Source organism: Salmo salar, chromosome ssa10 (genome assembly GCF_905237065.1).
Source record: "Salmo salar chromosome ssa10, Ssal_v3.1, whole genome shotgun sequence".
NCBI lineage: Eukaryota > Metazoa > Chordata > Actinopteri > Salmoniformes > Salmonidae > Salmo > Salmo salar.
The window spans coordinates 29,786,159-29,799,026 of record NC_059451.1 but is presented as its reverse complement, the minus strand read 5'-3'; the positions used below and the strand labels follow the sequence as shown (position 1 = coordinate 29,799,026).

Below are 12,868 nucleotides of genomic sequence, written 5' to 3'. Positions count from 1 at the left end.
GGTACCGGTACCGAGTCAATGTGTGGGGGTAATCTCATTTCATTGAACATTTGTTTCACCATCATTAGCGTTGTTGATCTGCAATATAGTAGTACCAGCTCTGGCCCAAAGGTAGAGGTGTACCACATTTACCTTTTGTGCGTAGATGTTTCTGGGGGCATTTAATGGTCCTGAAATACTGCTCTGCTTGTCATGGCACATTTCACCACCCAACTGTTACGTAAAAATCAATCATAGATTAGCCTCTGAAATGGACAGACAAGCTTTGATGGCTGGATCATGTATAATGGGAGTTAACCATTTCAATATTTGTATTCACTTGACTGACTTGAGACCTGTTAAAGAGCCCTTTGTTTAAGCCTTTTGTGATGGCCCCTCACCAGAGAGAGAAGGGACAGCTTTGTTTAAACTGGGTGTTATGTCAGTTATGTAACTTGATGTTCTAACTCTGTTTAGATAAATGACTGTCTGAATGAAACAGGGCTGCTCTTCTTGATAAAGACAATGATGAAACATTCACAGGTGTTTATGAAAACAAAATACAAATATTTAAAAATAATATTTTTTGGGGCGGGGCATATTTACTTCAGCAGGAAGGTTACATTCATAAGGCACATAATAAAGATGCGATTGTGATTAGATGCATAAGGCACATTTTATTTCACATACAGAATGCAGCAGATATGCTGTATATCTTTAGATCTGGAAGGGGTTCTAACAAGCCGTGGCGTAGATCTGGAAGGGGTTCTAACAAGCCGTGGCGTAGATCTGGAAGGGGTTCTAACGAGCCGTGGCGTAGATCTGGAAGGGGTTCTAACGAGCCGTGGCATCTATCTAAGCGTTCTAACGAGCCTTGACATACAGTCGATCTTGAAAGGGAGGGGCGAAATCATAGTTCCCACGTTTCACTCTAGACTCAGCTCCATCCCCTCCAACGTGGAGAAACAGAGCTTCTGGAATGAAACGACGAAGGACAGGAAGTGCTCCATCCTGGCCAGACCCTCCCCAAGCCACACAAGTTTACCTGGACAGACACACAGAGGAGATGTGATGTGCTAGGGTTTTCAACTGAATCTCTGACGGCACTGTATAGGAATCCCCTACCTGTGAAGGGTTAGGATCAGTATAGACTAGGTTTATGGCTAGGTTAGCATTACCTGCAGAGAAGGGCAAGAATGCTTCCCTCTGGACCAACTTGACGACTTGGTGCTGGAAGTGTCCTTGGTTGAAGTTGTCTGGTGTTTCCCTCTCCGTCTTGTCAAACAGCACCGAGGTCAGAACGTGCATCAACGCTGTTCCCTGAGAACAACACAGACAATATCCTCTACCTTTGCCTAAATTCAGTACAATGCAAAGAACATTCACCAACAGAGTCTACTGACATCCATTTATTGTGTCCCTTCACTAATGATCTCAAAGGACCGTATGCTGTGTGAAAGGCCATACCTATTCACTGACAAAATCCTAAGTGGGACAGCACAAAATGAGACGCAGAGATGTGACTTAAATAAAAAGGAAACTGTTGGGTGTTTTTCTTTCAACTCTCCCCGGGGCAGTACAAACAAAGGCCAGGGTTATAGCTATCCCCCCAAAAAACAATCAGTTGGTACTAAACGCAAAACCAACAGCTTGATCTGAACATATAACAGGGAATCATGGTGTTGTGGAATTCGCTGTGACCTCACTCTGCCCCTTCAGTCTGGTCCTTACGAGAGCACAAACACAATTAGTAAATTGACCTCAGGTGAGCATCAGTAGTGGCTGTACTGGGGCCCACCTCCAGGAGAGGGCACAGTCAGACCACTTGATCCGGCTGATCCCTCACACATCCCCCCCTCAAGCCAGACCCAGGGGAGCTCGCGCCAGCCGGACCCACCAGGTCTCGGTGAGAAAGCACATCCGCATTACTGTGTAGTTTTCCAGGCTTGTGAACCACCTCAAATGTAAATGTGCTGCAGTGCTAGGAACCACCTCGTTATCCGGCTATTGTTGTCCCTCTGTCCCGCCATCCACTTGAGGGGGGTGTGGTCAGTGACCAGACGGAAACTTCTCCCCAGGAGGTAGTACCTCAGATACCCTAGTGCCCATTTAATCACCAACGCCTCTCTCTTTTTAATTTTATTTTTTATTTCACCTTTATTTAACCAGGTAGGCTAGTTGAGAACAAGTTCTCATTTACAACTGCGACCTGGCCAAGATAAAGCAAAGCAGTGCAACAGAAACAACAACACAGAGTTACATGGAATAAACAAGCTTACAGTCAACACAATAGGAAAAAAAGAGTCTATATACAGTGTTTGCAAATGGCATGATGAGGTATGGCAATAAATAGGCCATAGTAGCAAAGTAATTATAATTTAGCAACACTGGAGTGATAGATGAGCAGATGATGATGAGCAGATGATGGTGTGTAAGTAGTGATACTGGTGTGCAAAAGAGCAGCAAAGTAAATAAAAACAATATGGGGATGAGGTAGGTAGATTTAGGTGGGCTATTTACAGATGGACTATGTACAGCTGCAGCGATCGGATAGCTGCACAGATATTTTGACACCCACCAAGTTTGGTACTCACCAAACTCAGATTTACTATAAGAAAAATTTGATTACCTTTGCTGTTCTTCGTCAGAATGCACTCCCAGGACTTCTACTTCAACAACAAATGTTGGTTTGGTTCCAAATAATCCATAGTTATATCCAAATAGCGGCATTTTGTTCGTGCGTTCAAGACACTATCCGAAGGGTAACGAAGGGTGACGCGCCGGCACGTATTGTGACAAATTTCAAAATATTCCATTACCGTACTTCGAAGCATGTCAAACGCTGTTTAAAATCTATTTTTATGCGATTTTTCTCATAAAATAGCGATAATAATCCGCCCGGGAGACGTCGTTTTCGTTCAAAGACTGAAAATGTAAAATGGACTCTTCACGTGCACGTCCGTCTCATTGTTCTCAGATCGACCACTATCCAAATGCGCTACTGTTTTTCAGCCAGGGACTGCAGAGTCATCATTCAACGTTCTGGCGCCTTCTGAGAGCCTATGGGAGCCTTAGAAAGTGTCACGTTACAGCAGAGATCCTCTGTTTTCAATAAAGAGGCTAAATAAGGCCAAGAAATGGTCAGAGAGGGCACTTCCTGTTTGGAATCTTCTCGGGTTTTGGCCTTGCCACATGAGTTCTGTTATACTCACAGACACCATTCAAACAGTTTTAGAAACTTTAGGGTGTTTTCTATCCAAATCAAACAATTATATGCATATTCTAGTTTCTGGGCAGGAGTAATAAACAGATTAAATCGGGTACATTTTTTATCCGGCCGCGAAAATACTGCCCCCTATCCATAACAGGTTAATCAAACCTACAAATGCTGATGCTCCAGATACTCAACTAGTCTAAAGAAGGCCAGTTGTATTGCTTCTTTAATCAGAACAACAGTTTTCAGCTTTGCTACCATAACTGCAAAAGGGTTTTCTAATTACCAATTAGCCTTTTAAAATTCTAAACTTGGATTAGCTAACACAATGTGCCATTGGAACACAGGAGTGATGGTTGCTGATAATGGGCCTCTGCACGCCTATGTTGATATTCCATAAAAAAAACTGCAGTTTCCAGCAACAATAGTCATATACAACATTAACAATGTCTACACTGTTTTTCTGATCAATTTGATGTTATTTTAATGGACAAAAAATTGGTTTTTCTTTCAAAAACAAGGACATTTCTAAGTGACCCCAAGCTTTTGAACGGTAGTGTATACAGTGGGGCAAAAAAGTATTTAGTCAGCCACCAATTGTGCAAGTTCTCCCACTTAAAAAGATGAGAGAGGCCTGTAATGTTCATCATAGGTACACTTCAACTATGACAGACAAAATGAGAAAAAAATTAAGAAAATCACATTGTAGGATTTTTTATGAATTTATTTGCAAATGATGGTGGAAAATAAGTATTTGGTCAATAACAAAAGTTTATCTCAATACTTTGTTATATACCCTTTGTTGGCAATGACACAGGTCAAATGTTTTCTGTAAGTCTTCACAAGGTTTTCACACACTGTTGCTGGTATTTTGGCCCATTCCTCCATGCAGATCTCCTCTAGAGCAGTGATGTTTTGGGGCTGTCGCTGGGCAACACGGACTTTCAACTCCCTCCAAAGATTTTCTATGGGGTTGAGATCTGGAGACTGGCTAGGCCACTCCATGACCTTGAAATGCTTCTTATGAAGCCACTCCTTCGTTGCCCGGGCGGTGTGTTTGGGATCATTGTCATGCTGAAAGACCCAGCCACGTTTCATCTTCAATGCCCTTGCTGATGGTAGGCTTTGTTACTTTGGTCCCAGCTCTCTGCAGGTCATTCACTAGGTCCCCCCGTGTGGTTCTGGGATTTTTGCTCACCGTTCTTGTGATCATTTTGACCCCACGGGGTGAGATCTTGCGTGGAGCCCCAGATCGAGGGAGATTATCAGTGGTCTTGTATGTCTTCCATTTCCTAATAATTTCTCCCACAGTTGATTTCTTCAAACCAAGCTGCTTACCTATTGCAGATTCAGTCTTCCCAGCCTGGTGCAGGTCTACAATTTTGTTTCTGATGTCCTTTGACAGCTCTTTGGTCTTGGCCATAGTGGAGTTTGGAGTGTGACTGTTTGAGGTTGTGGACAGGTGTCTTTTATACTGATAACAAGTTCAAACAGGTGCCATTAACACAGGTAACGAGTGGAGGACAGAGGAGCCTCTTAAAGAAGAAGTTACAGGTCTGTGAGAGCCAGAAATCTTGCTTGTTTGTAGGTGACCAAATACTTATTTTCCACCATAATTTGCAAATAAATTCATGAAAATCCTACAATGTGATTTTCTGGATTTTTTTTCTAATTTTGTCTGTCATAGTTGACGTGTACCTATGATGAAAATTACAGGCCTCTCTCATCTTTTTAAGTGGGAGAACTTGCACAATTGGTGGCTGACTAAATACTTTTTTGCCCCACTGTATATAACATTTTTAAAAAAGCCATGAAAAAATATTGTGGCAGACAGTAGTTGGAGCACTCTAATGAAGATGTCATGTTGACGTTGAAACATCAGTCACCTACTTGTACTCATCTGATGATAATGGAATAAAGCCTGAGCGTAAGAAGTAAATCTCTACCTGTGAGTGTTCCAACTGGTCTGCCATGAATTTGTAATTTTTTTAGGTTTTTCTTGGTAAACCCTTTTGCTAAAAATCCAGTAACTTTCTGTACAAAACTTTTATTTGATCCACAGAGGTCACTATCTCACCCTGTATGTGTGGGTATTTGATGAGGAAGACCAGGGCCAGAGCACGATGGTGGAGGGGGTCTCAGTGACGGCCAGGAACAGCACCAGGTTGGCCTCCTGGAAACCATCCTCACTGGAGTGCTTGTGCTCTCAGCAGAGGGACCAGGGAGGAAAGAGGCCGGCATTACATTTGAAACAAAATGTATACAGTGTATGACCCACCAAGGGTGTGTGGATCCACTTCAGGACTGTAACAGCTTGACTACCTGTCAAAATTATTACTCTTCTCATTTGTTTTTGAAACCACACACTAGATCTTCTGTCCATTCTACCATAGCCAAGAACGAGCTGCTTACGTTCTCTATCTCAGTGAGGAAGGTGTCAAGTTAGTCTCTGGGGTTGCTGGTATTCATGTCCTGCCTGTGTCTTTCCACATCCTCCCTGATGAGTTCCTCCAGGGCCATATAGTAGCTGAACATGGTGTTGTGAGGACCTAGGAGACGCTCCATCGGTGCGGGGAACACGTCGTACTGCTGCAGTACACAGAGGGAACATGCCATGGCCTGTCAGTCAAAGCTATATCCCTTGGGGGAGTTGTAATCATGCTTATTGCCACCAGGGTCATTACACTGAATTTAAATGGAATCAAGCCCAACCCAGTTAAGTAGTCATCAAGTCATTAATCTCCAGGAGTATTTCCTCCTCCAGTCAGTTCCTACCAAGCCCCACATGGTTCCCTCCAGCCAGATGGCCTCGTTCAAGTACTTCAGCAGGGTCTGGAAGTTGTGGTCTCTGTAGTCAAATCTCTTCCCAAACAATATCTGGCAGATGATATTGGACACGGCATTGTTGAACATGGATGCAGGGTAGAAGGCTCCGCCTGAGAAAAGAAAGGGAGGGGATTGACCCGTTTGGCAAATCAATTTTGTGACATCACACATAGATCAGTGCCTCTGCATCTCTTCCCTCTCTCCTGTACCCCTCTCTCCTTCTTCTCCTGTACCTCTCTTCTTCTTCTCCCCTTGTTCCCCTTTTGCTTTCCTCTTCAACCAAACACAATTCAATATTATTTTTGTAATACAATAAATAGCCTAAAGTTATCTTACAAACTACACTGAACCAAAATATAAACGCAACATGCAACAATTTCTAAGATTTTACTGAGTTACAGTTCATATAAGGACATATAAATAAATAATTTGGGCCCTAATTTATGGATTTCACATGACTGTGAATACAGATATGCATCTGTTGGTCACAGATACCACCATTTGCCTCATGCAGTGCTACACATCTCCTTTGCATAGAGTTGATCAGGCTGTTGATTGTGGCCTGTAGATAGTTGTCCCACTCCACTTCAATGGCTGTGGGAAGTGGCTGGATATTGGCGGAAACTGGAACACACTGTCTTACATGTCGATCCAGAGCATTTTCAGCTTCCAGGAACTGTGTACAGATTCTTGCAACATGGGGCTGTGCATTATCATACTGAAACATGAGGTGATGGCGGTGGATGAATGGCACGACAATGGGCCTCAGGATCTCGTCACGGTATCTCTGTGCATTTAAATTGCCATCAACAAAATGAAATTATGTTCATTGTCCGTGGCATCTGCTTGCCCATACCATAACACCACCGCCACCACGGGGGCACTGGTCACAAGGTAATCCAGTAATTGTAGTAAACAGTGCCACACTCAGGCAGAAAACGGAATGTTCTATTCTCAGAAAGGCCCATCTTTTCAAAGAAAACATACTTTTTAATTATATCTATATTTGAGAAAAATAAGTAGTTTTGTTGTGATCACAAGAAAATCCAAATAATTGAGGTAAAGATCCCCACAGTCAGGCAGAAAAATCTGAATGTTCTATCACAAAGTGAGAAAAATTTGTTTCACTTGCTGATTTACCATAAGAGTAAGTTAATAGATGACATTCACTGCTATAAACCTGTCTCCAATATAATCGCATAGTTTACACAGACCCGCCGCTGACTTTTGTGCGAAAAGGCATCCCATGGTCTGTTTTGTCAACGAGCTCAATGTACAGTGTGTTCGGAAAGTATTCAGACCCCTTGACTTTTTCAACATTTTGTTATGTTACAGCCTTATTCTAAAATGGATGAAATAAAAAAAATGTCCTCATCAATCTATACACAATACCCCAGAATGACAAAGTGAGAACATATTTTTAGAAATGTTTGCAAATGTATTCAAAATAAAAACAGAAATACCTTATTTACATAAGTATTCAGACCCTTTGCTATGAGACTTGAAAATGAGCTCATGTGCATCCTGTTTCCATTGGTCATCCTTGAGATGGTTCTACAACTTAATTGGAGTCCACCTGTGGTAAATTCAATTGATTGGACATGATTTGGAAAGGCACACATCTGTCTATATAAGGTCCCACAGTTGACAGTGCATGTCAGAGCAAATACCAAGCCATGAGGTCAAAGGAATTGGCCATAGAGCTCTGAGACAGGATTGTGTTGAGGCACAGATCTGGGGAAGGCTACCAAAACATTTCTGCAGCATTGTAGGTCCCCAAGAACACACTGGCCTCCATCTTTCTTAAATGGAAGAAGTTTGGGACCACCAACACTCTTCCTAGAGCTGGCAGCTCGGCGAAACTGGAAATCAGGGGAGAAGGGCCATGGTCAGGAAGGTGACCAAGAACCCAATGGTCACTCTGACAGAGCTCCAGAGTACCTCTGTGGAGATGGGAGAACCTTCCAGAAGGACAACCATCTCTGCAGCACTCCACCAATCAGGCCTTTATGGTAGAGTGGCCAGACTGAAGCCACTCCTTAGTAAAAGGCACATGACAGCCCGCTTGGAGTTGCCAAAAGGCACCTAAAGAACTCTCAGACCATGAGAAACAAGGTTCTCTGGTCTGATGAAACCAATATTGAACTCTTTGGCTTGAATGTCAATCGTCACGTCTGGAGGAAACCTGGCACATCCCTACGGTGAAGCATGGTGGTGGCAGCTTCTTGCTGTGGGGATATTTTTCAGCGGCAGGAACTGGGAGACTAGTTAGGATCAAGGGAAAGATGAACGGATCAAAGTACAGTGAGATCCTTGATGAAAACCTGCTCCAGAGCACTCAGGACCTCATACTGGGGCAAAGGTTCAACTTCCAACAGGACAATGACCCTAAGCACACAGCCAAGACAACGCAGGAGTGGCTTCAGGACAAGTCTCTGAATGTCCTCGAGTGGCCCAGCTAGAGCCCCGATTGAACATCTCTGGAGAGACCTGAAAATAGCTGTGCAGTGATGCTCCCCATTCAACCTGACAGAGCTTGAGAGGATCTGCAGAGAAGAATGTGAGAAACTCCCCAAATACAGGTGTGCCAGGCTTGTAGTGTCATACCCAAGAAGACTCAAGGCTGTAATGACTGCCGAAGGTGCTTCAACAAAGTACTGAGTAAAGGTTTTGAATTCTTATGTAAATGTGATATTTCAGTTTTTTATTAAAACATTTTTTGCAAACAATTCTAAAAACCTGTTTTTTGCTCTGTCATTATGGAGTATTGTGTGTAGATTGATGAGAAAAAAAATAATTGAATCAATTTTAGAATAAGGCTGTGTATTTCAAACACTGATGGTAACCAGATGATGCCAATAATTTAAGTAGCCTAGTAAACGATGCCCCCCTCTGGTATGTTCAATTGCGAACTGTCTGGGACTCGTTGTTTCCCTGTTAACTACTCAAAGATATTTCACTTATTAAGTCAAAGACGAAATTAACTGCAATACACTAGTCTCAAATGTATTTGCATAACTAGGCTACGCAGAACCACGGTGGACCCATTGTGTAAAATTTGAATATTTTCTCGCTTTGTGCACAGGGCATTGTCATGCTGAAACCTTCTCCAAACTGTTGCCACCAAGTTGAAAGCACAGAGTCATCTAGAGTGTTATTGTATGCTGTAGCATTAAGATTTCCCTTCACTGGAACTAAGGGGCCTAGCTCAAACCATGAAAAACAGCCCCAGACCATTATTCCTCCTCCTGACAGATGGTGAAGCATGATTCATCACTCTAGAGAATGTGTTTCCACTGCTCCAGAGTCCAATGGCGGCGAGCTTTACACCACTCCAGCCGATGCTTGGCATTGTGCATGGTGATCTTAGGCTTGTGTGCGGCTGCTCGACCATAGAAATCAATTTCATTAAGCTCCCAGCAAACAGTTATTGTGCTGAAGTTGCTTCCAGAGGTAGTTTGGAACTCGGTAGTTCAGACTATTTTTAAGCGCTATGCGCTTCAGCACTCAGTGGTCCCTTTCTGTGAACTTGTGTGACCAGACGTTGTTGCTCCTAGATGTTTCCACTTCCCAGTAACAGCACTTACAGTTGACCAGGGCAGCTGTAGCAGGGCAGAAATTTGATGAACTGATTTGTTGGAAAGGTGGCATCCTATGACAGTGCCACGTTGAAAGTCACTGAGCTCTAAGGCCATTCTACTGCCAATGTTTTTCAAGGCTGATTGCATGGCTGTGTGCTCGATTTTATACACCTGTCAGCAACGGGTGTAGCTGAAATAGCCAAATCCACAAATTTTAAGGGGTGTCCACATACTTTTGTATATACAGTATAGTGCTCATATCGCTGTATTCCAATGGATAGTTATCTCACCACACCGGCATTGTGAAAGGACGCACTCAGAATGCACAGAGCCATCATAGTATTTTGAACGTATGCTTTCATCGCTTTGCCATACATCAGGGATGTAAAATGAAAGCGAAAAAATGATAAAAGCCAGGTATACAGACATAACTGAGGGATGTAGTTTGGGGGTGGAGGGTTGTCCACGGGTAGAAAAAATATTTTTGCCCACGCTGCAGACGGTTCTATAGGTCTGCTAATACAGGACTATTAGGCCCAGTGCACTACTTTTGTGAAAAAATAATTTTTACTTAAAAAATATATTTATTCAGATTTTTCAGGGGGTACAGCAGCACCCTCAGCACCCCTGCTTCCCGCGGTTATAAATACTGAGAAAGAGGCATTGGAGGAAATTCTTATTGAGTCAGATGCATATGCTGGGAGCGACCTGGAGCAAGATGACTCGGGAATAGAATAGTTTTTTCTAGAAGGATTGGATTCTGTTTTAGATGTGTAAGTAAATTCTTTTGTATAACTTTCTATAGTTTACTATATGCATTTGGTATTTTTTAATATAGTTGTGGTCTGCTTCTTTTTGTTTTGTATTTACAGTATAGTGGTGTCCTGTCCTATGTAGCCTATAACCAGTGTATCATTGCAAAGTAGTTACATATTGTATATATTTCACATTAGTTAGCTGGTAAACGTTGTACATATTCTGTGTAACATTGGAGAGGTGTTTACCAAATTCTCATGGTCATTGTTACTTTGTCTCTAAAGGTAGGCTACCTGTGTCCCACTGTTTTCATTGTATAGGCTAGTAAATTGCTTTGACATTACAGTAATGTCGTTTTGTTATATAGTTGTGTTTTTTGTGTTTTGGACTATGTACAGTTGAAGTTGAAGTTTACATACACCTTAGCCAAATACATTTAAACTCAGTTTTTCACAATTCCTGACATTTAATCCTAGTAAAAATTCCCTGTCAGGTCATTTAGGATCACCACTTTATTTTAAGAATGTGAAATGTCAGAATAATAGTAGAGAGAATTATTTCTTTCAGCTTTTATTTCTTTCATCACATTCCCAGAGGGTCAGAAGTTTACATACACTCAATTAGTATTTGGTAGCATTGCCTTTAAATTGTTTAACTTGGGTCAAACGTTTTGGGTAGCCTTCCACAGGTTCCCAACAATAAGTTGGGTGAATTGTGGCCCATTCCTCCTGACAGAGCTGGTGTAACTGAGTCAGGTTTGTAGGTCTCCTTGCTCGCACACACTTTTCAGTTCTGCCCACAAATTTTCTATAGGATTGAGGTCAGGGCTTTGTGATGGCCACTCCAATACCTTGACTTTGTTGTCCTTAAGCCATTTTGCCACAACTTTGGAAGTCGCCTCTTCACTGTTGACGTTGAGACTGCAATGTAGCAGCCACATGGCAAAGTTGCCACATTATGACTAACTGTACAAATCATCCATGGCTTTTGGTAGCTATTGTTAGTATTGTGCTAATGTTAGCCTTGAGCGCTGAATGTCACAAAAGTTAGGGATAACAAGTACCATTCACTTGATACACAGGGGGACTGTTGTTAATGCTGTAGCTAATGTCTATCACCTTGAGTATGAAGTATCCCCTCATTGTTGCGTCTTTGCTAGCCATCTTGGGGAAACCCAGCGGCACAATGTTGCCCATCCTCTGTGTCTCATGGATGACAGTGTCAGTGTAGGACATGTTGGGTCTGTCAGACATGTTAGGCTGGCGGGACTGTCCTATCACTCTGTTTATCTCAGCCTGGACCTTCCCTGGAGGGAAAAGGTGAAGGGATCAATCAATAGATCAATCAATCACGCGGGTGCTGTGGAAGAGTCGACTCCCCCTGTATCTCTGGGTAGTTCATCATGTAGACCAGGGCCTAGCATAAAGGGGTGGCAACGGTCTTCATCCCAGCCTCGATCAGATCCAGGGTACATACCACTAGGGTCTCTGTACCCAATTTGTAAGTCGCTCTGCATAAGAGCGTCTGCTAAATGTCTTAAATGTAAAATGTAAATGTATTGAACACTGACAGACTGAGTATCATAATCCACACAGAGCCAACCAAAGAGGGGGGAAGTCTGTCATATATGAAAATCAGTGCTCCCCCCTTTCCATTACAAAGACATGGTTCCAACACTCTGCTGAACACGGGGTTTCAATTAGTTTCAAATAGCACCGACACCAAAATCTTCACATTATGATATGACTCCACTGACAACTATAGGGCAAAACGTCAGGAACGTCATCACTTATGACCTTTTTACTCTGAATATGGACTGTTTGAAGTGTTTTATCTCAAGTTTTTTGTGATCTGTTCTGGTTGGATTTCCCCTCCAGCCCTTTGATGATGGAGATGGAAACTGACTGGGGTAAAGAAATCAGAAATCTAGAGCAACACGACCGAGCTTCCAGCTCTCTCACACGTACACTTTTCATTCACACTCTTCTCAACACACACATGCTCGTCACAATGGAAGAGGCACATGTATAGCTACCTAGTCAATATCTGTTATAGTTGGAAGCCTCACACACACACACACACACACACACACACACACACACACACACACACACACACACACACACACACACACACACACACACACACACACACACACACACACACACACACACACACACGTATACTCTAGTAATTAAATTGTCTATCTATGGTCTTTATAGGATGCATTTGGGTCACCATGTGTGGAGTAGGCACCTTTGATGAGGAGATGGGACTGTGAGTAGTGCATTGGATTTAACTTGACCGGCATTGAGGGTTGGTGGGGCTTTCACTTTTCAATTGGTTCCATTGTAGCAAACAAACTAGATCAAAGACACCATTAAACACACCATAAAATTGCATAATATGGTAGCACTTAATTATTGCAGACATACCAAAAATGATATGCAGGAAAGTAGTCTACTTTGTAATCTGCTAACAACACATTTAGTGGAAACATTTATTGAGGACA

General features: G+C 42.5%; 1 pseudogene; it reads right to left on the bottom strand.

The window, feature by feature from the left end:
• Positions 1-572: 572 nt before the first annotated feature.
• Positions 573-12,667, bottom strand: LOC106613477 (cytochrome P450 2J2-like; annotated as a pseudogene).
• Positions 12,668-12,868: the final 201 nt, after the last annotated feature.